This window comes from Alligator sinensis, unplaced genomic scaffold (assembly GCF_000455745.1).
Source record: "Alligator sinensis unplaced genomic scaffold, ASM45574v1 scaffold1447_3, whole genome shotgun sequence".
Taxonomy (NCBI): Eukaryota; Metazoa; Chordata; order Crocodylia; family Alligatoridae; genus Alligator; species Alligator sinensis.
The window spans coordinates 1,227,106-1,252,125 of record NW_005842466.1 but is presented as its reverse complement, the minus strand read 5'-3'; positions in this window follow the sequence as shown (position 1 = coordinate 1,252,125).

Sequence of the window (25,020 nt, the reverse complement as noted above, 5' to 3'; positions counted from 1 at the left end):
TTGCCAAGCAAAAGAGGGAGACAATATTCATTAAAACAACCCAAGTCGATTAAAAGTTCGTTTGTGCTGTCATGTTTATTTCTGAGTACAGGGTGATTTCCTGTGTTGTTGAAAATGTTTCCAAATCCCAAAAACGTCACCAGTGTTTATTCATAGATCATAAAGCCAGAAGGGACCTTGGAAGATCATCGGATCCAGCCCCCTGCATCAAGCAGGAAAGGCAACTGGGGTCAGGTGACCCCAACAAGGTGTCCACCCAATCTCCACTTGAAGATTTCCAGGGCAGGTGATCGCACCACCTCTGGAGGGAGCTTATTCCACAATCTGGACACCCTAGTTGTGAAGTAGTTTTTCCTAATGTTGATCCTGAAACGGTGTTTTAGGATTTTGTGGCCATTACTCCTGGTTTTTCCTAAGGGTACCCTGGTGAACAATTGTTCACTGAGCCCTTGATGTAGCGGTAAGCTGCTACCAGGTCCCCTCTCAGCCTTCTTTTCTTCAGGCTGAAGAGTCCCGGATCCCTCAGCCTTTCCTCATATAACTTGCCATGCAAGACTCTGATCATACGGGTGGCTCTTCTTCCAACTCTTTCAAGCTTGTCCAAGTCCTTGTTAAAGTGTGGTGCCCAGAACTGGATTCAGTACTCCAGCTGCGGTCTCGCCAGTGCTGATTAGAGTGGAAGAATCACCTCCTTGGCTTTGCTGGAGGTGCATCAATGGATCCATGCTAGAGTATTATTTGCCCTACTGGCTACAGCATCGCACTGCCGGCTCATATTCATACTGTGGTCTATTATTGCCTCCAGATCCCTTTCATTTGTGGTACTAGTCAGTTTGGTGCTGCCAAGTCTATAGGTGTGTTGAGGGTTGCTCATCCCAACGTGAAGCACTTCACATTTCTCAAGGTTGAACTTCATGAGATTCTGATCCAACCAACTTGCCAGCCTGTCTAGGTCTGCCTGTATCTGTAGCTTGTCTTCAAGCGTGACCACGCTCCCACATAACTTGGTGTCGTCCGCGAACTTGGCCAGTGAGCTCTTCACCCCTACTTCCAAATCGTTAATATAGATTTTTGAAAAGTACTGGACCAAGCACTGACCCCTGCGGGACACCGCTGCCCACTTCTCGCCAGGATGACACAAATCCGTTCACTGCAACTCTCTGGGTTCTATCCTGTAGCCAGTTTCTCACCCACCTGACTGTCTCAGAGTAAATCCCACAATCTTCCAATTTTCTCTGAAGAACATGGTGGGATACTAGATCAAAGGGCTTTTTGGAAGTCTAGGTGTAAGATGTCAACCTGCTCTCTCAGGTGCAGGTGGTGAGTTACCTGGTCATAGAAGGAGATGAGGTTGGTAAGTCAAGACCTGCCTGTGACGAAGTCATGCTGGCTGTCATTCAGAATCTCACCTTCTGCAAGCTTATTGCAGCTAGACTCCTTGATGAACTTCTCTAGGATTTTCCCTAGGATGGAAGTTAGGTTGAGAGGCCTATAGTTACCTGGGTAACCATTTACTATGAATGGTTCTTCCAAAAGCACCACTGGACAGGCTTTATTCAAAGGTAGCTATTTGTTAGTACTCTGTTCATAACATAAATCAGAGAACAGAAACTATACCATGTGACTTAGGTGTTGAAACCTACACTGGGTTAAACAAAGAGTGGATTGTTTAAATAGGTGGTGAATAACCCTCAGTCAGAACATTTTATTTTCATGCTTACTAGTTAATAATGAGCATAGTAATAGAAAATCAGTATTAGTTTGTGAATAATACAATAACCGAAGCAGAGGTAATTTTTTGTTAAATATTATTCAGAGCATGTATTATGCAAAAGGACTAATTTGACCATAAATCATAATTTTTTAAGTCGTATCATAATAAAAGTTAGAGCATTTTATTTTTTCCCTGGAAATTTTGCATAGCTGTCTTGAGTCTATAATGTATTTAAATAATTAACGGCACAGTTTTCAAGAAATAGTCCTTGTTCTTTGTCCTGTTAGAAATTTCAGATGTATTTGTTGGGACGATAAATCTGAGTGTTACCGTTGAGTAATGTTTTCATTTTTTTTACAGTTATGCAAGTTCAATTACGTAGATAATCTGGAAGGACTTTTATTTTGGCTTAGGGATATCCCTTTGATTTTAATGGGTTGCCTGTTCTTATCTGTCTTGGAAAATAGGATTAGCTGAATTTATAATGATGTTTTTGTATTGTCTAGCTGTGCGGCTCAACACAGTGGTTTATGTTACTGCTGTACCAAATTGTTATTGAATCAGATAAACTCTGATTAGTATAAATCCATAATGATGAAATAATCATGTTTTGACTTACTGTAGTCATGTAAATCTCTTCTTCATTCAACTTGCTTACACAAGAAAATGTCTTTCTAGATATTAACTGCAGGACCTATTGTGCATCTATTTCCATTTGTAATGCCAATTAAAGCTTATGGAAGTATTGCATATAAAGGAACAGTAGGAGCTGGCTAAAATTTTCTGACAGCAGTATAAGTTATTAATGATGGTTATGTACTAAAATAACATCAAAACTAAGATTTTTTTTTTACCTTCTTTCTGAAGTTGTTTATTCAACCTTTAGAAGATGAAGATTCTGGCTTTATTTAATTAATTAAGAGGGTGACCATCTTTTTCAGGCATCTTACTGTTTGGACCTCAGCATCTAATACTTGATGTCAACAAAGTGGATTGAAAAATGTCTTCCCAATGTCATAGTTGCCATTGCATATTTTGTCTGGATTTGACTCTTCATAGCATGCTGAAAAAACCTGTAGCTTCAGAGAGAGAGGAAAAAATGTAATTTAAAAATTTGGCAGTTATTGCATATGTGTTTTGCCTAATTTCACGTCCACTTGTACCTGACTGTTTGGAAAATTGACTGCAAAACATTTTATTGAAGTTTTGAAGGGAGGGAGCAGAGAAGTAAGGAGAAATAAAAGGTAAATCAACAGTATACACTCATGCCTAAGACATTTATTTGTACCAGCCTAGATTTTAAGTTGTTTTTCCATCCCTGTTACGTAGCATTGCTTTCACTTTACCTATAACAATACACACTTTTAAAATTACATTTATCAGTGAAGGAGAAAAAAGGGAGGAATGCATGGATTTAAATGATAGGTAGGGGGAAGGGGAAGCATTTGTACTTGAATCTAGTTTTCCAAATGCATTCATTGCATTTGCATAAAGATAACCTAAATTACCCAAGGCTTGAAGGGCAAAATTTTAAACAGGATGTCTTCATCTGAGGTAAGTGCAATTCATGCCTGCATATTGTTCCTATAATCAAATATGAATGCCAATCTAAGTACTTATATCTTTGTCTAGAGAACCAGATACAGTGGCTACAGACAAAATAGCTAATGCTTATTTATTTTACTGGTATGTGGCAAACAACAGTTAAACCAGGAATCGTATTGCTGAACGCATTAAAGGATTATAAAGTAACCTTTAGCCCCAAGAGGTCTCTCTCTTTTTAATGTATCATATATTAAAATCAGTAATATCTTTACAGAAGAAAATATAAGCATAATTAAATTTCATTGCCATGTGATTAGGAAAATACATGTCAAACATATTTATCCTTATTTAAAATTATATAAAAGCATAATGAAACAAAAATATGATGATTTCAGAAAACAATAATGTAAAATATCAGCTCTCTCCACATTGTTTTGAAGACAACCCCAAAGTATTTGGGATGTGAATGTTCTCAGAATCTTTGGGGGCCTTTGAAATTGAATTTCTGCTCTGAGATATTAGAAAGAGGTTCACTCTGTGGAGCTGCAGCTGTCCTTTCCCAAAGTTGGAGTAATGATCATGGTGTTCGATCGTGTTTTACGGTCCTTGTTCAGATCCCTCCCTAGCATAAAGTTATGTCATTTGTTGGTCCCCTCTTCTTATATATAGTTTAATAGAGGGGTTCACCTGAGCCACCACTTCTCATTATTTTTCTCTGCAAGCCCCATGTCACAATCCGTGTCTCTTGGGGTGCCTACACACATTGGGCAAGGTTGTTCTGATGCAATGTATTTGCTGTAATTACAGTGCATTGGAGCAAACTTGATTAATCGAGTCTGCTGGAGCATAATAATACTGTGCTCCAGCAGACTCCAGCATCACACGTATCAGTGATCCTGTGCTGAAAAAGCAGGAGTGCTTTAACTAAAGCTCATTCAACAAGCTTTAAAGTGCCCCCACCACCATTTTTCAGCACAGGGACACTGATACATGCGATGCTCCGGGAACTTTAATTAGATTGGCTCTCGGAGCTGTTGTACTTAAACCGCCTCTCCCCCCACTCCCGGAACATGTGTATAAATGCCCTTAGTTATTACTTTGCTTGTCATTAACATCTGTTGGAAAAGTCTCCTCTGCAATGGGAATACTAAGACAGTACACATTAAGACTTCTTACCATGCCCCAATCGCTAACTTGCCCATGTAAATGCAGACTCTGTCCTGCAGAATGCCATTTATTTGTCAATTCCTGTTGATTAGATTGGAGCTGATGGGTACTCAACAACAACATACATGGTGCTTAGTAACTCGTAAGATTTAGATTTTATTTCCTCTTCTGGGTCAGAGGAGAAAAACTACAAGTGGAAAATATTTCAGCTGTTGTTTCAAAGATCTCAGACAGGATGCCATGCCTCAGGGGACAGTTTGGTTATGTGCAGGTTTCATTCACAGCATGTTTTCCTTGTCTATGTTCATATCATTAAAGAAAATACACCTCTTCCTTGGTGACACAGAATAAATGATAATCATGTCACATATCTTTCTTCCCCTTGATTTCTCTCATCTTCTCAGACTCTCAAGGTTGCACTGGATGATAGATTTAGGAGAACTATATTTACCCAGATGCTAATATTATCTAAAATTTCTTTTAATTTCCTTTACTTCTCCTAAAACTGAAAGTATGTGTCTAGGTGAATGATGAATTGATTACCCCAAATTAGTTAGTCTAACACTGAAATAAATGCAGCAAAACTCACATAAAGGTCAACATCATTTTTGATTCAATAGGCTTCCTTATAAATACTTACAATCTGTCCCTCATGAGAGGTATTTTTTTAGATTTATATGTAATCTAATAAGTAAATCACAAAGAATACCATGATTAAGGAAATAAGAAATACAGCACACAGAGACAAAAGTGAATAGTTTATTAAATGAAAAACTTCCAAGTAGCATGAAAGTCCATTTTATTTCTATAGCCAGTTATATTTTATGGCTATGACAAGAAGGAAATTTATTTGGCCATACTTTGGCCAAATATGTAGGAGTTCTTCTTGCCCCTGATGCTGTCTTTCTACGTAATGTTGGATAGGCCAATATTTTCAAGAATATCTTTGATATGCTGGTGTTGATTTTTGGCTGCTTTAACAAAGCACTTGGTTTTCAGATGTGCTGCACCTCAAGCCCCAAGGTGCTCTGAAAATTTGCACCTAAAAATCAAAGACTGCTTTTGAAAATTACTTGTTTTAAATTCTTTCTTTGTGCCACCAGTCAAAAGAAGATGATATCAACCTCACATAGGGGTAGTGAGACTAGAGCAACATTTGTTCAAACGTTTTAAGTTATTTGGATGAGCCATGGCTTTGTGTTAGTAAAAAGATGAGATAAGGGAAGGCAAAATCAGTCCAATTATTCTGGCAGTGCAAGATGGATTTTCAGTAGTGGTGTCCTGTAGTTTTTTTAATATTGCATTAGAACTTTTAGTAGTGTTATCTGTGCAGCGGATTGCAATGACAAGCTTTGTCTTTAAATATTAGCTTAAGTCATACAACTCCACACCCAATATATTCCTCTGTCTCAGTTCAAATGCTGGACTGTTGGAAAAGTAGCCTTTTCTTTTTAATTTCTATTTGCTGGATGTTGAGGGCTAAGCTACATCATAGTTTCACTTATTCCGTTTTGGGGGGGATGGGAGGATCAGAAGGCTGAAGTTAGGCCCCTGAACTTGTCAATACTGTAGCAAAAGACAGCCTGAGAGCTGAATCTGGCCCACGCAGGGTGTTTGTCTGGCCCGCAGTGGGTCCCTTGGTCCCACCTGGTCCAGGTGCCATCATCCAGTGATGTGTTCTGCCATTCCTGGGCACACAGTGGGGCTGGGGCAGCTCGGTAGCTGGACTGCCTTTCTAGGCAGCCCAGGTGGCAGTGGCTCCTTCTGGCTGCTGCCGCCATTGGCCCCAGCCCCATGTTACTGTTGGAGACCTGCGCGTGTAGCCCCAACCCTGGCATGTCCCACACCTGCTCCGGACTCACCTGCCAAAGCTAAGCAATGGCAGCAACAGTGGCAGCCAGGCAGAAATTACTGCTCAGCATGGGGGAAAAGCACCCCTCCCCTCCTCCCCCACTGCTGCCAGCCCTTGTTACAGCCACCTAGAGCCCGTTCCTGAGCTGCCCCGCTGCTCCTCTCTGCTGCTGTCACTGCCACCACCAGGCCACCCAGTGGGGCAGCAATGGCAGTGCAGAGGAGCAGCAGGGGAACCTGGGAATGGGCTCTGGGCGGCTGCAACAAGAAGTGCCTGGCAGCGGTGGGGGTGGGGGCAGGACAGGGGCGGGCACTTTTCCTCCATGCTGAGCAGCAGGTTCTGCCCGGCCACCACCACTGCTGCCACTGCTCAGCATGGGTGGGTGAGTCTGAAGCAGGTGCAGGGCAGACCAACTTAGGGGCTGTGCAATGGTTCCAGCTAGTCTGGAGCTGCACTGCTCCACTAGGCCATGTCTGGAGCTGGCGCAAGGTGGGGCAGGTCAGGTCTGAATGCATGGGTTCTGGCTGGTCCAGAGCTGCTCTGCTCCACTGGCCCAAGTCTGGAGTTGGGCGCGGGGCAGGTTGAGGTCAGGGCTCTGTCCTTGCCAGTACCACAAGGATGGAGCCAGCAGCAGTGGCAGCCAGGAGGAGCCACTGCCACCTGGGCTGTCTAGAAAGGTGCGACAGGCTAGGGGCTGTGTGCTCTTAGCGGTGGTGCATGGGCTGTTGCAGGGGGGTGGAGGAAGGGGTGGTAACCAGCCCGCAGCAGCTCCCCAGAACTACTTGTCTGGCCCATAGGCAATTGCCCACCCCTGCTGTAAGCTAACTGTTCCACTAACCTCTGTAATGCACCTGCAAAATGCAGAGGTGTTCAAGCACATGGCTAGACATACATGCAAATTAGGGTAAGTACCAGTGAAGTTACTGTGTAAATGTGGGGATTCTACACATTCAAGTAGATTCAGATGGATTTTTGAGGCAAGCTTTAAAATAACTAGAATGAAAAAATAGTTTTTAGCAGATTGTGATTATTAAAGATTCCACGGCACTTAGGAGTTAAGGATATCATCCTTGTGTCCTGCCTGGAGATCATTTTTTTTACTCTAATTACATGTTCATTGATAATATGAACTGGAAACAGTGGGTTAAAGTCTTTGCTATTTTGTCAACGTTCTGGTTCCTGTCTTGAGTTATTGTTTTTGTGCCATGTTATGGGTCTTCTAGGCAACCTACAAAACCATTAAATCCCTCCCAGCAGACTTTGTACTATTTCAGCCCACCAGCTTGTAAAGAGCTATAGGTGCTTTCAGGATGAAAGGTGCTGCGAGAATATTCATAATATTAATTTAGAAAATAACTCATGCATATTCTAGTCTGACACACTCTTTTTATATTAGTTAATGAAAACTAAGAGGGCTAATTTCAGATATTTACAAAACAGCTTCATTTCTTTATCATATCAGTGCAAGATCAGAGAAGTCAAAGCACTGATGATTATAAGTTTGTGTCAATGAAGTTAATAGTTCTACATTAGGCAAGATGTTATCTGATAATGTCAGAGGTCCTGCCTTAACTTTTTCTTTAATGGAAAACTTCATAATGAAAAAAATCTTTTAAACATGCTTACAATTAATTCATGACTATGATGAAAACCAAACTTGGGAGCAAGATCATTCTGATTAAATTTCTGCCACAGAATCGATGTACTTCATTTCAGGATCAGTTCCATGGGGTGTTGACTGTACCTTGTGAATGGCAGCAAGAATCTGAGCTTCCATTCATCTAAAGTTATTACAGTTATTTAAAACTAGGGTGTCTTTACACATGCTCCAAAGGGGGGCAGAGGGAGCCTTTGATTAGAATGGCTTCCGATTTAATTAGAGAGGCTCTCAGCAGCCACTCTAATTAAAGCACCTGCAGCATTTCATGTTTTCAGTGTCTTGCACTTCCAAATGGTGGTGGTGGTGGTTTAACTAAAAAGCTTTAGTTAATGTGCCCTCACCACCATTTTGAAGCAAAGGAACTGAATACATGAGATGCCATACCTGCTGGAGCATGCTAATTAGCACGCTCCTGCAGACTTAATTAATCGAGTCTGCTCTGATGTGCTGTAATTACTAATGCATAGTTTGTGAATTGTAGATGATGTGTATGGTGACACTTAGTTACCAGTTGTGTATGCTTCTTATAACCCACAAAGACCTTCTTCTCCATTTGCCTTGTTCCTATGGCTAGGTCTTTTCTTATTTTGCCCTTATGTCCTTTCCTCATCTTGGCATACAATCTATGCTGGAACCTCATTACTTGGTTCTCACAAGAAATCGTCACATTTACAACCTAAATCAGTTAAGGCTGATACTACATTCAACCAGGTTTATCTTAAACCAGTTTCAGCCAATTTGAAACTGTTTTATGTGCACTGAACATCTGTTCTGTTACAGGTTTAAACCAGTTTCCAATCACTTAAATGTGTTTATGTGACATTTCCCCCTTCCTTTCAGGCTACTGGCATCTGGCTGCCGCAGCCCTGGGTGCATGAGCACAGCCTATCAGTGCTCACAGTGCCCTGGCTTGCAATGTGGGGATAAGCCCCACTTTCCCCTCAGGCTACCGGCGTCTGACCATGCCACCTCTCCTGCTGCTGGAGCAGCCAGGGGGTTGGGCAGGGGTGGGAGCGGGGGCTGCGGATGCTTGGCAATAGCTGCTGTGCCCCTGCCAGGCAGACCCAGCTGTCCTCCAGAGCAGGGTTTTGCACCCCCACCCTCTTCTCAGCCAGCCAGAGCAGTGATAGTGCTATGGTTAGGGAGGGGGTGGGGCCAATCCTGCTTGGCTGGAACAGACAGCCCAGGCCAGCCCAGGGCTGCAAAGCATGCTGGGATGCTTAGAGATGGGGGTGTGGGGGTGGGGAGGGGGGGGGGGTAACTTAAACCAGGAAGGGATCTGGGACAGAAGTTCTGTAAACCAGTTTGACCTAAATCAGTTAAGGCTGATACTACATTCAACCCCGTTTATCTTAAACCAGTTTCAGCCATTTTGAAACTGTTTTATGTGCACTGAATATCTGTTCTGTTACAGGTTTAAGCCAGTTTCCAATCACTTAAATGCATTTATGTGTAACTTCTGTCCCTAGCCAAAAATATAAACAGTTCAGTTGAAACAGTATTTGGTTTTGAAGCTGCTGCTATATTGCCCAGTATACTCCACCACATGCATACTCCACCCACCCTCCATCTCATCTTCCTCATAATCAGGCAGTAGTACATGACTGCACTTAAAAGAAAGTTGAAGAACAGGAAACGAATGTTTCTGTTTTATCTCCCTGAGTACAGGGTATGAGGAGGAGCAGGGCTATGGCGTGCTGTATGAGAAGTGCTGAGGCAAAAACCCTCCAATTGAGAGTCCTGAATGCTTATGCATCCACCGGAGAGTCATGTATGGGGACAACGTATCAGAAAAAGGTTGAGTTACTGGAAAGTAACTTCTGAAAACCCATTTTTTGTCTAGAGAATCAGTTTCAATGGACATCATTTTTTTTCTTTTTTTTTTTTTAAATCTCAAGACGTTCCCAGTGATTTTCATACTCCAGGATATCTAGCTGTTCAGTGACTATCCATCAGCTGTCAAGCACCAGACTGGTTAAACAAATGACCTACTCTATTCTTATTCTAAAAAGCTGTGCAGTCCTTTTTAGAAGAATTTGTTTGTTCATTATAATTCCCAATAGTTGGTGTGGCACTGGTTGTAAATCTAACACGGGATAAAAAAAAAAAAGACAAAAGTAACTGCTGAAACGTTGTTTGGTATAACAGGCTTGGAAACCCTTAAAGGGTGTTTCAGCTGTTTTATACATGTAGAAGCACTTGGCTGGAAAGCTTCAAAATTGCTGCAGCTACATCTTTCCAGTCATGGGATGAGAAAGGAAGCTGGAAAAATCTTCAGCTCCATTCTGCCTCCTCCCGCAGGGAGGGAGAGGTAAAGTGTTGAGGGAGAGCAGAGAGTAGAGGGGCCTGGCCACGGTGGCAGGGGTGAAGGGGAGAAGGGGTGGCAGGGGTGAAGGGGAGAAGGACAGCGGATCATTGGGATTCTGAAGGACCTGTGGGACAAAAAGGAAATACCTCAAAAGAGTACCTCATTTAAAGCACCACTATTGTGAAGAACTTGGTCACTTTTGGAAAGTTTCAAAGGGTGTCTGTTTGTACAGCTGGCCATTTCAGACATTTCAAAGGGGTTTGAAACCTTTCAGCTGTTACTTGTGTCTTCACCTTTTGGGTTCTTCCCCCTACCAGAAATATATAGACCAAGAGCTAAGAAATGAGTGTCAGTCTGAGCTGATAGTCTGTCAGTCTAGCAGAAGCTGAAGAGCTCTTGAGGCCTGAGTGGCAAGCTGGACAGCTCTTAGTGGGGAAAAAGGAGTTCCAGGCCAGAGGATTCCTATGATCCTACTGAAGGTAAGTGGGGTTGTAGGAAAGTAGGGCTGGAAGGGATCTCATTACGTCATCTAATCCAATGGTTCTCAACCTTTTTTGTACCAGGACCCATTTGTAAACATTGATGGCCAGTCCCGACCCAGTGCCCCTCACTCCTGACCCACTGCCCCCTGTCTCCAGCCCTCCAGTGTGTGGGGCCGGGGCAGGTCTGGAAATCTGCCAGCCTGCATGGTTTCTCACGTTCTTCTCCTTTAAAGGAGAATCCAGTGTTAAAGTTTGTTGAATCATTTTTAAAGTTTGTTTGCAACCCTTTCATATATTCTTGTGATCCACTTTTGAGTCATGTCCCACAGGCTGAGAAACCACTGATCTTATCCAGCTCCCTCTTCAAGGCAGGATCATCTCTGATGAAACCATTCCTTCCAAGCATCTGTCTAATGTGCTTTAGAGAGGCCTGACAATGAATGTCTTGCATTCAAAAACCTGCCTAACTTTATCCCAAATACATAGTTGGTCCAATAAAAGATATCACCCTAAGAAAGCCTTTCCTCTTACATAACCTGCTCTGAAAGTTTCTACGGATGGAGATTCCAAAACTTCTCCAGGTGGCCTGTTCCAGGGCCTGACCAAACTCAAAGTCAGAAACTTCCTCCTGATCTCCAGCCTAAATTTTCCTGATGCAGCTTGAGGCCATTGTTCCTATGCTTGTCCCCTGCATCCACAGAGAGAAATCCATCTCCATTCTCCTGATAATCACTCTTTAAGTATTTGAAGACCATTATCAAATCCCACCTTAGTCTTCTCTGAGATTTTATTTTATTTGTGAACTCAGGAAGAAATACAATCTTCAAGAAAGAGGACAGAAGTTTTGGACACCAATGAATTAGCTTGGAAACAGTCTAGGGAGTTGTGTGCTATGGCAGGTGTTAGGCTTGTTGAGGCTACTTTGGACTAAAGACCCTTATACAGGGAAGGATGGGCCTGGGTTCCATATCTCCACCCAGCCCTTGGGCAAGAAGGGATATTTGTTACCTTCTTTTAATAACGATAGTGATTTTGCTGGAGCAACAGTGATTGGACTCAGAGCAAGTGATGCTGGCAACAATGAAAAGGCTTTGGGGCTCTGATAGTCCCAGACAAGGAGACTATGGGCACATCTACACATTGTCCTATGGCGACATAGCAATCATGTGGGTCTACACGTGATCACCAGCTATATCCTTGTAGGGATGCATTCCCTGGTTATAGCATGCCACTATGGCGACATAGTGGTGAAATCTAGCAGTCTGCCACATGCATGACACAGTAACTGCCTGTATTGCGCTGTGCTTTAGTACTTCCAAAAGGCGGTACTAATGCACGGCAAAGTGTAGACACACTCTATGTGAACTGGAAGGAAAACCACCTAACTGTCTAGCTCCAGTTTATTTTATCTTCTTAGAGGCTGAAAAAAATACCATTTTATCTGATCAGTCTTGCCCTTTCCTGTTTAGCAAACATTGTTTATAAATGCTTTGAAGATGAAAAGTGCTATATAAATATTCATTATTATTATTGATTGTACCTTCTCTTTATTGAGCACAAACTAGCATTTCTGGGCATTGTTTACTTTGCTGATATTCATCGGCATCATTGATGGTATCAAGATGTCAGCACCACTCTGTGGTTTGTGTAACTGAGGGATAATCAGAGAAAGCTTTTGAGTTATAGGAGTTGGAGAACACCTAGATTGCAGTAAAACTTAACTCTTCAGTGTCATAATATGGTACATTACTCTGGAAATGCAGTTTAGTACAAGATCCATCTTCTAGCTGCCTGTCTGGTTTTGCAGCAATTAAGTAAATCTAGTCTAGTGTTATGTAATGGCTTATGTTTTCCTGTATATTTGTTGAGAAATAAATATTTAGAGCCCAGTCTTTTTGCTCTTCCAAGCTCTGCTAGTTCCCCCACACTGGCCTACTCATTTGGTGGTTGTGACAGCCCTGACTCTTTCGAATCCAGGACACTATATATCAGTTGACACCTATTTTGAAATATAATGAGTCACTTGAGAACTCTTTATTTTATTTTGGGTTCTTTTATTTATTTAGGATTGATTTTTCTAAAAGAGTATGAGGCTTGGACTTTCCTTAAACTTCTAAATCCCCCAGATTCCTTTGAAAATCATCCATTTATATTAATATTGGAATATGGTATTTCCACTAAGAATAATAGAATCATAGGAAAATTGGGCTGAAAGAGATCTCATGAGGTCATCTAATCCATCCACCTACGCACAGCAGGATTATGCCCTACTAAATCATCCCAGCCAAGTGGCTATCTAACTTGCTCTTAAACATTTCCAGAGATGGAGATTCCACAACCACTCTCAGTAACCTGTTCCAATTCTTAATGACCCTCATAGTGAGTTAGATCCTCTCAACGTGAGAGAGTTCTTCCTGAACGCCAACCAAAATTTCCTTGGCTACAGATTGAAGCCATTGTTGCTAGTCCTGTCCCCTTTGGTCATTGAGAATAGTCTATCTCCATCCTTTTTATAATTGTCCTTCAGGTTTCTCTTCTTCAGACTAAATAATTCTAGTTTCTTCAGCCTTTCCTCATAAGTCATGTTTTTCAGGCATTTAATCCTTTATTTATTTATTTATTTTGCTCTATACAGGTCTCTCTTTTCAATCTGTCTGCATCTTGCTTGATGTGTAGAGGCCAAAACTGGATGCTATACTCTAGGTGAAGAGGCCTCACCAGTACTGAACAGCAGAATCACTTCCCTGGATTTGCAAGGGATATTCCTGTTCATTTAGCCCTGTAGTCAGTCAGTCTGTCTGTCTTTCTATTTTGCAGCAAGAGCACATTGTTGGCTCATATTCCACTTACGGTCCACTTTAACCTCCATGTCTTTTTTTGCAATACCATAGCCTAGCCAATCATTCCCCAGTCCATATTTGTGTGTGTATTATATTCCATCTGAAGTGCAGGACTTTGAACTTGCCCATGATAAATTTCATCAGATTAATTCTATACCTATTCTATGCTATAATTCTTTAAAGTTGCATTTGGAATCTTAGCCTTACCTACCACCATCTCTGGAGCCTGCAGTCTAAAAACTCTAAATGGCACAATTATTATTAGTAACTATCTTTGCCAATGAATATTTTATTGCTGTGGTAATGAGGACAGGGACCCTCAATCAATAGATTAAAAGGAAGAGTAAGCTTTATTTTAATTGGCCACAATACCCTTCCAATAGTAAACATAATACAGAATAAAAAGGGGCAGGACTAGTTGTCTTTTGGAATTGGGACTGGAGACTATAGGGTGAAATTTTGACCCCATCAGTATTATATTCCCCATTTTTTTTACCTCTATGTTGATCTGAAGGTCAATTCAGTGGAGATAAAAAATCTTCACATATGTGTAATTTATATAAGCTTCCTTTCAGAAAATGTATTGATGTTGCAATTGTGATGTATCTATTCAATTTGCTAATATATAGCCTCACATTCTTTTCTTCTGTCATTACCATTCTTTATCTTCTAACATCTTCTTCGTCTTCACATAGGGGCTGTCCTTACTATAGAGCATACACAATACCTGATTGTCATCTTAATTGGCAAAACATAACCTTACTCTTCAGGTTGCACCCACTGATGATAAATGGAGCTACCAAGATATTTCTGAATACACCTATTTTTCTTTGACCAGATACTGAAAATATTTGGCGAAATACTGAAATATACTTTGTACATTATTAGCTTCTGTGTTTTTATTTTGGTATGGACATATTTAATTGCCAGGAAGGCAAGAGATTTTAGACTTTGCATTCACTGAATACTGCTCAGCATCGCCAGTGATATTTCTTCTGCCACGGTTAGGAATCAATAGGAGTATTGATCTGGCTACACCCTTTGGTCTTGTTAATCACAAATTATTGCTATCTTAGTTGGCCTCAGTTGGACTGGATGTTACTGCTGTGAATTGCTCTCTGATTGCTTAGATGGCTAAATATAACTTGATAGTCACTTTTTAAACTTCTAAAAATAGATCTTTGGATGATAATATGATAAGGACAGCCTCTATTTTAGGTATTCAGTAGTGACTTGCATTCTTTCAGTGTCACTACATTGAAAGAAATTTCAAGTTAACCAATGTGCAGTAATACACATTCAAGGTGTTCATTATCATATTAGGACCTCTTGGTAGATTATTACTGAAGAAGACTGGTTTGTTTGGTTGTACATTATTTATAAAAATAACAAGAACCTAGTACTCCTTTTCATAGTTTCATAGATGTTAAGTGCTGGAAGGGACTTTACATATCATTGGGTTCATCCCCCTGTACGTAAGCAGGAAAGACTGCTGGAACCAGATGACACCAGCAAGATGGGCATCAAAGCACTCATTGAAGATCACCAGGGTGGATGACAGTACCACCTCTCGGGGGAGCCTGTTCAAAATCCTCAGCAGCCTGTCTTTGAGCATAACCACACTCCCCCATAGCTTGGTATCATCAGCAAATTTTGCCAGTGTGCGTTTAATCCCCAAATCCAAATTGTTGATGAACATGTTGAAAAGCATTGGTTTGAGTACTGAACTCTGAGGGATGAAACTGGTCACCTTCCACCATGATGAGTCAGTTCCATCAATAATACTGTCTGGGTCCTGCCACAGAGCCAGTTACCTAGCCACCAGACCGTAGAGTGGTTGAGGCTGCATTTTCCCAATTTTACCATGAGGACATCATGGGAGACCAGTTCAAAGGCCTTTTTGAAGTCCAAGTATGACATAAACCTCATTTTCACTATCCAGGTGGTGAGTTATCTTATCGTAGAAGGCAATGAGGTTGGTCTGACATGACCTGCCCATAATTAAGCCACGTTGGCTATCCTTCAGAATGCTGCCTTCTGTTAGCCTGTCTGTAATGGAGTTTTTGATCATTTTCTCCAGGATTTTACCAGGGATTGAGGTCAAAATGATTGACCTGTAGTTTCCAGGGTCCTCCATTCTCCCTTTCTTAAAGATGGGCACTGCATTGGCCTTCTTCCAGTCTTCTGGGACCTCTCCTGAGTGCCACAAGTCTTCAGATAACTTTGCCATAGTTGTGTGATGATGTCGGCCAGTTCTTTTAGCACTCTCAGGTGCAGTTCATTTGGTTCTGCTGATTTGTAGATATTTATCCTTTCTAGGTGCTCCCCCACAAGATCCACCCCAACTATGGGAGGGTGGTCACCCCCACCATGATCATCCTGTATCTTGTCCAGCAGGCTAAGACCCTTGGACTGGTGGAATACTGGTGGAATTTTTGTATAATTGGACTAAAACTTGCTGCAAATTTATGACTGATCAAGCAGTTATAAATGGGCAAGAGAGGATTTGGTCTTCTAGTGTGTTTATGTGCTAAATGAAGATTCATTGGGAGAAACTAACTAATTAAGTGGCAAATTTAGATATGATGGAGATTTCTGCTTTTGTGATTTGCTGATTTCCCCCTCCCACAGGAACGCACACAATTTTTTAATGTACTATTTAGACTTTCTGACCATTTTACCCAAGCTGTTCTTTTTCCCAATAAAAAATCAGTCTCAGTATGGTGAAACTAGTTTGCTTAACAGATTACTGAAGAACTAGTTTAACACACTAGTTTGTGATGGACAGAAAAAGCTAAGTGGAATGAGTTCTAGCCTGCAGTTCTGGTTTGTTGAAGCACTTAAGGGGTGGGGAGGGTTGCTCAGTATAAGCATGTCTTGCTGCATTTAGATGCCCTTTTCACCCCAGGGGAAGATGGCATTCTGGGCCTGGAAGTGGGCCACAGAGTTTTCTTCCTGATTGGCTCCTCATAACCTTATGCTTCATTTAGTTGAGTGAGTTTCTCTGTTAACCATTAGTTTTGTGACAGTTTTGTTGTGAGTGTGGTTATCTTTACGAGAGAAGAATGAGGCTCTGAGAAAGCTGGGATGAGAAGCAGTGGTCCCAAGGAAGACAGAGAACTGGGGAGAGAGAGTAGTCCCAGAGAGGACAGAAAGCGTGATTCCTGGTGCTTCCTGGGGAGTTCTGAAGCAGAGCTTTCCCTCAAAAGCGGCATGCTTGGTGACAGGCTAAAGTTATCTTTGCTTGTGGTCTAGAAGTTGCTCATAGTTTTATTCATTTGTATTGCATAAGGCCAAGAAACTTCAAACATTGTCCCTTTACTGATATGTGCTGAAAATATGGACCTTTTTGATTAATTTTCACAGTCTAGGCCAATGATTCTCATAGTGAAAAAAACATTCTGACCTGTTGCGATCCTTCGGAGTTCTTTGCAACAGAAGAATTTCTCTCTTGCTTTTTTTTTAGTAATCACAATGTAAGAGTTGACATTTTACAAGGGAAGTCTTGAGTCTAAAAAAGTTCAGAACCACTGGTCTAGGCATAAAATAACAGAAGGTAGGGCAGTATGGCACCCTAGAGAGACTAGCTGGATTGTTTGAGCTTTTGGCCTACTTCATCAGATGCTGTGAAATTCCCAGATGACTAAAGATAAGTGCAGCAGCTGGATCAGGAGTGGCCAACCTGCAGCTCTCTTACTGTGTGGCGGCTCCTATGTAAGGTGTGAGGCAGGTCAGGTTTACATCAGAAAGCAGGGGTAGATAGGCCAGAAAGCAGAGCAACAGATGAGACACAGAGCAACAGATTGGGCAGAAAAAAGGGTTGGAGTGGCATTTGGCTGGGGCTTAGCTTGTGGCATCTGCTAAAAACTGAGTTTAGATAATTGTGAATGTTGAAGGTAACTGAAAACTAATAGTATTGCTTGTGCCAGTCAGCTTTGTCTGAGATTTATCTCATCAGCCTAGTTGTACTAATAACATTTTGTGGGGTGAGAGCTGCAGGCTTATGGTCATATCAGGCATTGCTGGTGCCATTTTACAGACTTAAAGAGAAGTAGAAAAAGAGTTTATCATTTATTTCACATTCCACATTCAGTACAGGGCTCAGTATCAATCAGTGCAGGACTTGGGTATTAGTGAATATGCTGTTGGATACACTGCTCTACAGTATTGGAATCTTCCAGGATTAAATTAAAGGTGTAGGAACAGGATCTGTCATTTCATCGTTGCCTTGGGCTATGGTAAAATGGAAAAGCAGATGATAGGATTTATTTTAAAGCAGAATAGTGGATGGTGGATTTCATGGGCTTTTTTTCAATATAAAATAGAACAAAAAGACACGTACATTATGCCTGACCTTTATCGGAAGCCAATTTGTGCTCTATGCATGAGATACCAGCAAGCTGTCTAGGAGTAGGTCACCTGCAAGTAAAAATACTCTGATCATGCCAGGAAATTCAGTGCTGTTATCCACATAGATTATGGGTAAGGATGCCATCTGGATAAAGTAAATTGTCAGTCTACACATTCTAATATATTTATATATTTATGTTCTAAAATTAATGGTCTTTGTTTTGTTAATTGAAATATATATACCAAGAGTTCTGCAACAATGGTCTAGAATACTGAAATGGATGATAATGTGATATAATCTTATTTTGTAACAACACGTTGTTGTTACAGTTTTTGTTGTTATGCTTTAAGGTGTTCTAGGTTTTCTAGGAACAAAATTGATTTCCATTAGTTGAGGAGCTAGCTCAAACTCTTCACTCATTTTCTCATTCCTTTTCAAATACACTTTAAATTAATTTGAGAGTTCTTAGGCCATGATTCTACCAGAAATTATGTAGGTTTCAGTTTTGTACCTGTATTTTTATTAACTTCAGTAGGGTTACTTGGAGTCCCTTTAACCTTGAGCTTATCCACAACTCTGTGCAGGATAGAGGCCTTACTGATAAACTAACGGCATGTGCACATGTTTCCAGAACTCAATCTGCAATTGTACAGCTTACTTTAAACTGCATGATTGAAGATCAGGTCCCATTTGTTCACAAGTTGGCCGATGCTGGGACCTGTGCTGCAAATGCAATCTAAGTAAGTCAAGGTGGGTGGGATTGAGAGGAGGCTGGTGGGTCTGCTGGTAGTGTTGGTGGATCTGTGGGAGGGAGGATTGTCTGCCTGGAGGTGAAGTGGGGCAGTGTTTGAGGGCTAAAAATAACTTGGTCGGGTCAGCGGGGAGGTAGGAAAAGCCCCCCCCCCAGGGCTGGGGCAAATGGCTGGGCTTTCCCATCCCAGGACTGCACTCCAAATATGTGCACACATCTGGCCCAGGCTAGTCAATCTACTTAATGCACCTCCTCAGGTGAACTAAGTTAGATTAGCTGGCCATTTTTTGCCTGGTCTAAACCCCGAAATGTATTTACAGTTCAACACTTAGATAGACCCAACCCTAGTCAGGTCAATCTAGGTGTAATGTCTCCGTATAACCTATATTTTAGACACAAATTATAGTTTTGGAACAGTATCTGTATCCAGTAGAGCATAGCAGAATTTATCATAAAAAATGTTTCCGAGTAGAAATGTATTTTTTCAAATAAAAATATTTTGATAGAAAATGTTCTTTTCAGCCAGACTTTGGATTTTTTTTCTTATAGGAGAATAAATATATTGTTTAATTTTCCCTCCATTATCTCTTCTTAATAGAGATAGGAAGATGGAAGCGGGAAACAAAAATATATTAAAATTGGGGAAAGTCCATTACAAAAAAAATAAATTGTAAATAATGAAAAAAAATTCATTTCTTTCAAATGATTGCAGAGAATACCTAATGCATTTGGTCTGAAATCCAGAATATGCATTACATACACATTTCTTTGACAATTAGCATAGGATTCCGTTGGGGTAATAGTTTAGAAAGCAATTTTGTTTTAACAGAAAAAGTGTTATTTGAAAAAAGTGTTATTGGCTTTGACACTCCTTTGACATTCCTCCTATTCTTAGCTTTGACACTCCCCAACCTGTGAACACCTTAACCTTTGCTTTAATGGGTACACTTAAAGACTTGGATGAACATTTTGTAGGTGTCATTTATTTAATATTGGCTGTAGCTCTCTGAACTATTTTTATACTTTGTTACAGGGATCAGTATTATAACTTTTTTCTTTAAAAATCTTTACAAATAAAAATTATATCCTATTTTAAATTTAGCAAGGATGTTAGATTTAATTTTTCAGGCACTACCGGCATTTTTCTGTAGATAATTAGCATAGTCTTGGTAACACCAGGAAAACTTCAGAATTCTTGTAGCAAATCTGACAGTTTAATAAAATTACTTCATTTAATCTATCAATGAACACTGATAAACTTCTGTATTGCAGGCCCGTCTTTCAGTAAGGCTTTAATCCGTTTAGTCAATGGAGTCTCTCTTTTGTAATTGTTATAAATATCCTTTATATTAGTTTATTTACACAGAGGGCTTCTAATTAGGTATGTTTTTTTAGACAAACTTTCTTCAGCAATTTAAAGGGAAAAGTTTGTGTCTTTTTCTTATTATAGAAATAATACATCCACTAACCTTTTATTACCTCTTTTTCTATGGGATAATACTTCTGTAGGAATTTCCACTGGGAACAGCAGTTATTAGAACCAGTAGATTGAACCAAGCATTACCAAATAGATTTCTTTTTTCCTCCTCTAACTCCCAGAGCACATGCTGTCATGGTTTGGAGTTGCTAGCAATGCAGGACTGTGATTACATTTATTTGCTGCGTTTGAGGTCTATACCACCTCTTCAACACTTACTCTTTACTCTAAAGCAACCATATCATTTTATTATATTAATATGACTTTAATGTAGCATAAAGTTTGTCAGGAGGAGGTGTTTTTATAGGCTAAACTACGTAGAAACATGAGGGCAGGAATTTAGTTGAATCTAGAAGGAGCACTTCACGTAAGTGGGAAGACCTTTATGTTGTACTGAGGTCCACCTTGCCGCCACTGCTATTTTTAGTGATACAAACCATGGTAGTTCAGGTTCTATAATATGGGTCAATCTTCCTCTTTGGTATTGCTGTGCTACCAAGAGAATATTTATTATAAATGAAGCCTCTAGCCTGATCTGGAATGACTGGGTCTGTTTCATTCCTGTTATACTCTTGTATCAGGCAATTGGAGTATGCATAGCTATTATAGGGCTATTTTCTTTAAAAACAAAACAAAAAAACCACTTTCCCCTGCCTCCAAAAGACCCCCCCCCCCACACAAGAACATCATGTAGCTGCAGTTACGTAGGTTTGTGATCTTATGTGCATTTGTGACAGACATTTCCTCAAGCTCAGGAACTGGGAGCTTGAGACAGAGTTTTTCTATTGGGCCCTTTTAACACGAGGAAACATCTTAATCTGCCTCACCTGCTACTGTTACGTCTCTGTATGTTCTCCAGTCAAACTTGGTTTGCCTTCATCATCCTCCTTGCATCCACGTAGTGCTCTGATCTAGTTTCAGCCTGGCACCCAGATCTATATCTGAGCACACTCATTTGATATCAGTGGGTGCATCTACATGTGCACTTTAGTGCGGAGTTGACTTACAAACTCTGCAGTTATACATCACTCTCTACATATGTGCGCATATTAAGGCACAATAAATTAACTCTGCCATAGGACAGTGGTGTCCAGGATAAGTACTATTCTATGGTGAAATATTTATGCTGCTGCAACGCACGTGGAGATTGTGACTGGGTCTGGCTGTGGCACAGGGGAGGTACAGTGTGCGGGCTGCCTACCAGGTAGCTCCACTAAGTAGCACCCTCATGCCCTGGCCAGCCACTGTGGCGACTTACACTGCCACCTGAAGCCTGGGGCTGACTCCCTGAGCCCCCTGCCAGCCCGGGGCTGCTCCGCATTGGTTCAACATGTGGCAATCCTGGGCACATGTGTAAAAGCTGTCCCCAGGAGAAATAAACTCAGGTGTGAACTGCGCTGGAGTTTATTTATTCACCCTAATTGCATGTGTAGATGCACCCAGTATGTATGGGTATGTGTGGGGGAGGTAGGGGGGTTTTCAGGGTAAGAACTATGCTTGGCTAGGGGTTTTATCTGCTTATATACAGATCTTGGTAAAAGCACTTTTTTTTTTTTTTTGGTGTTCTACCTGTCTTCTGTTGTCATGCTGTCTAATTTGATGGCTGTTGTGCAGGATTTTCAATCTGTTGCAAGATGAATGTCACCAGGCAACAGCATGAGGGCTGGGAGACCCAGCCAGGTGGCACAGCCAGTATAAGGAAAGTTGAATCTATGAGTAAGATGCCCAGGAGTGCATCCATAAAAGGAAGGAGAAATAACCTAATTTTACCTTTTCTACAGCAGTATCCTTTAGGTTTCAAGGTTGCACAGCTGGGAGAGAGATTTTGCATTACTTTCTTGGTATGGTTGTTATGCTGCCCTGCTTTGGGTTTGGGTATGGACTATGGGTTTTGTTTTGCTTTTTGCCTCCCTCTGCAGTGGGGAGTGGCATGGATCTTCTTGGATGTCCTGAGCTTATTTTAATAAACTAATCCTGGTGGGACACTGACAGTGCCCTTGCCCTCTGCTTTATCTGTGACAAGTTAAAGCGTGTGTTTGATGTTTGAGAAGCACTGTACCTAGTCTCCTGGCAGCCCCAGATGAACTTTTAGTATCGGACTCCCCTTCGCCAACGATGATGATGATGATGATAATGATAATAATAATAATAATAAATACCATTTTCGGGCCCCCTTCCTGTCTTGACCCTGGGCAGCTGCCCAGTTTGTCCATGCCTATATCCGGCCGTGTTTGAGGGTCATTCCTGAAGTTTTTAAGAATAGATTAGACAAATGCTTGTCTAAAATGGTTTAGATAGGGATGGTTCTGCTTTCCACAGAAGTTTGCAATAACTAGATAACAATCTGAGCTCCCTTCCAGCCCTTTTCTGTGATTCTCTGAATGGAAGTGGTGTGGGTATCATCTTGCTAATCTCATTAAGTGATCCTATAAGACTAAACCATGGTTATAACCATAAGATGGTAGGGAGATCATAGAGACCAGGCTGTCTGGATTGTTTCATTGATGGAATCACTTTTGGGGACATTTAATAGAGATATCCATTCCTGTCTTGAGGATGACAGTGAACAGGTTGAAGTAATTACCAGGAATGCAGTCAATCAGGGACAGACATTACACATAAACCAGTTTAAGTGATCAGAAACTGGTTTAAACTTGTAACAAAACATAAGTTCAGTGCACATAAACCAGTTTCAAAATGGCCAAAACTGGTTTGAGATAAACCTGGTTGAATGTAGTGTCAGACTTAGCTGATTGAGCTCAAACCAGTTTATGCAACTTCTGTCCCAGACCCCTTCCTGGTTTAAGTTAAACCAGAGTCCCCCACCATCCTGGCATGCTCTCTGGGCTGGGATCTTTGTTCCAGCAGAGCAAGGCTGGCCCCATCCTTCTGCTTCCTAGCCGGAACAGGGACAGGCAGGGGTAGGGGCCTGGACAGACGCTGGCTCCAGAAGGGAGCAGGGAAGAGGTTTATTTCTCCACTCCCTGCCCTGTTCCACCAGTATGACCTGCATTTCTCCACTGGGAACTCCAGTGGCAAGGGCATAGCCAGCCCTAGATGGAGGGTTGGATTGACCTGGCTAGGGAGGGGGATTAATTCCTGGGGGACACCAGTGGGGTTTGCTGGCCCCCACCGCCACTGCCGCTTGCTCCCTGCAGGGAGCGAGCACTGGGATAAGCCACCTCCTGCCCCCTCTACCAGATGCCAGAGTGGGGAATAACTCCCCTCCCTGCCTGCCACCTAAGGAGGCCGGGCTGGCTAGCCTCTGGCCCCACCCCTACAGTGGCAAGGGGGGAGCGACCCTGATGAGGACTGCAGCGCTGTCATGATGTTCTGGAGCACAAGAGTTTTCCTGGCAAGGGGGCCACGCTGCAGGGTGGTTAGAGTTGCAGTGGACTGCAGTGGCACTAGGAGGCTTTGGGGGGCTATTGCCAGGGGACTGCGAGTCCCACTGTCACTGTCTGCCCCACACAGTCTGTGGCAGCTCTGAGCCCCAGTTATGCCTCCCCCACTGGGAAGAGGCTCATGCTCCCCAGGCACCACGACAGGGGCTGCTGCCCCATCTGAGTCCTGCCCCCCTGCTGCTCCAGCTGCCGAGTCGGGGGCCCAGCCGGAGGCTGGCTGGCACGGCCCCTTAGGCAGGGAGGGGGGTTATTCCCCCCTCCCTCCAGCATCTGGCAGAGGGGCCAGGAGGGGGCTTATCCCACCACTTGGTCCCATGCAGGGAGCGAGCGGCGGTGGTGGTCGGGGTGGGCAGACCCCAGTTGCGATCCCCCAGGAGCAGTGGAGTTAGAGGGGGGAATAACCCTCCTCCCTGCCTCCTCCACCTCAGGGGCCATGCCGGCTACCGTATGGCTGTGCCCCGGCCCTGCCACAGCAGCAGTGAGGGGGGAGCTCTTGGCGGACCCTGGCCCAGGTCTGTGCCAGTGGGACAGGGAGTGGGGAATTGGCCAGTTCACTCCAAGCTACTGCTGGGGCTGTCCACCACCCTCATACAGCTCCCCTGCAGCCAGGGGCTTCTCTAGTGCCCCCCAGCTCCTGGCCTGAGCCACTGTAGGCACATACCTGCATTTTGTGAATGTCTGTTCACTTGCAAATTGGTTCAATCAAGGCAGGTTAGACTAACCTGAAAAGATTGAATCAATTCAGGCTCTAGGTTTGTCCCTAGCCTAGCAGTTGCAAGTGATGAAAATAGTACTTTTAAGAGGTTAAATTCACATTCAGTTTGGACTCTTTTGACTCATGATTGTCTTTCATTCTGGTTGTTTTGAGGCTAGAGATTTGTTGATATCACAGAAAAGTAGCAGGGGAGAAAATGGTGGCTCTAATCCTTTATGTAGCAGCAGAACATTTCCCAAGTCTATCTAGGCCTTGGTAGACTAAATTCATAATTTGGTCTCGGCCCCTTGTACAGTGCATGTGCATTGTATCTATTTCGTATGACTATTTTTAGTTTATATGTTCCTTCATTTATTGTCTTTTACAGCAAATTCTGCTGATATCATATATTCCAGAGCAGATCATTTTTAATCAAGCAAAATGCATTTTTGTCATCATTTGAAACATGGTTAAAATAATTTAAGAAATCACTTATTTTAGTGGAGTTTTATAGTTATACTGATAATAAACAATGTTCCTTAACAGTAGGAGGAAGATATAATTTTTACAGAATTGCTTATATTGGCAATTTACATCAGGACAGTCTAAAATGTTCATGCTGTGTTCTCCAGTCCTGTTGCAGCTTTAGTATATTCAAGTAGCTACCTTGTATTTCATATCAAGGTTTGCTAAGCATATCTTTATTAACCATATGAAGCAGTATTCTTCCTGAATTTTCATGCCGCATCAAGCCTGCCTTTGATAAAATGTAATG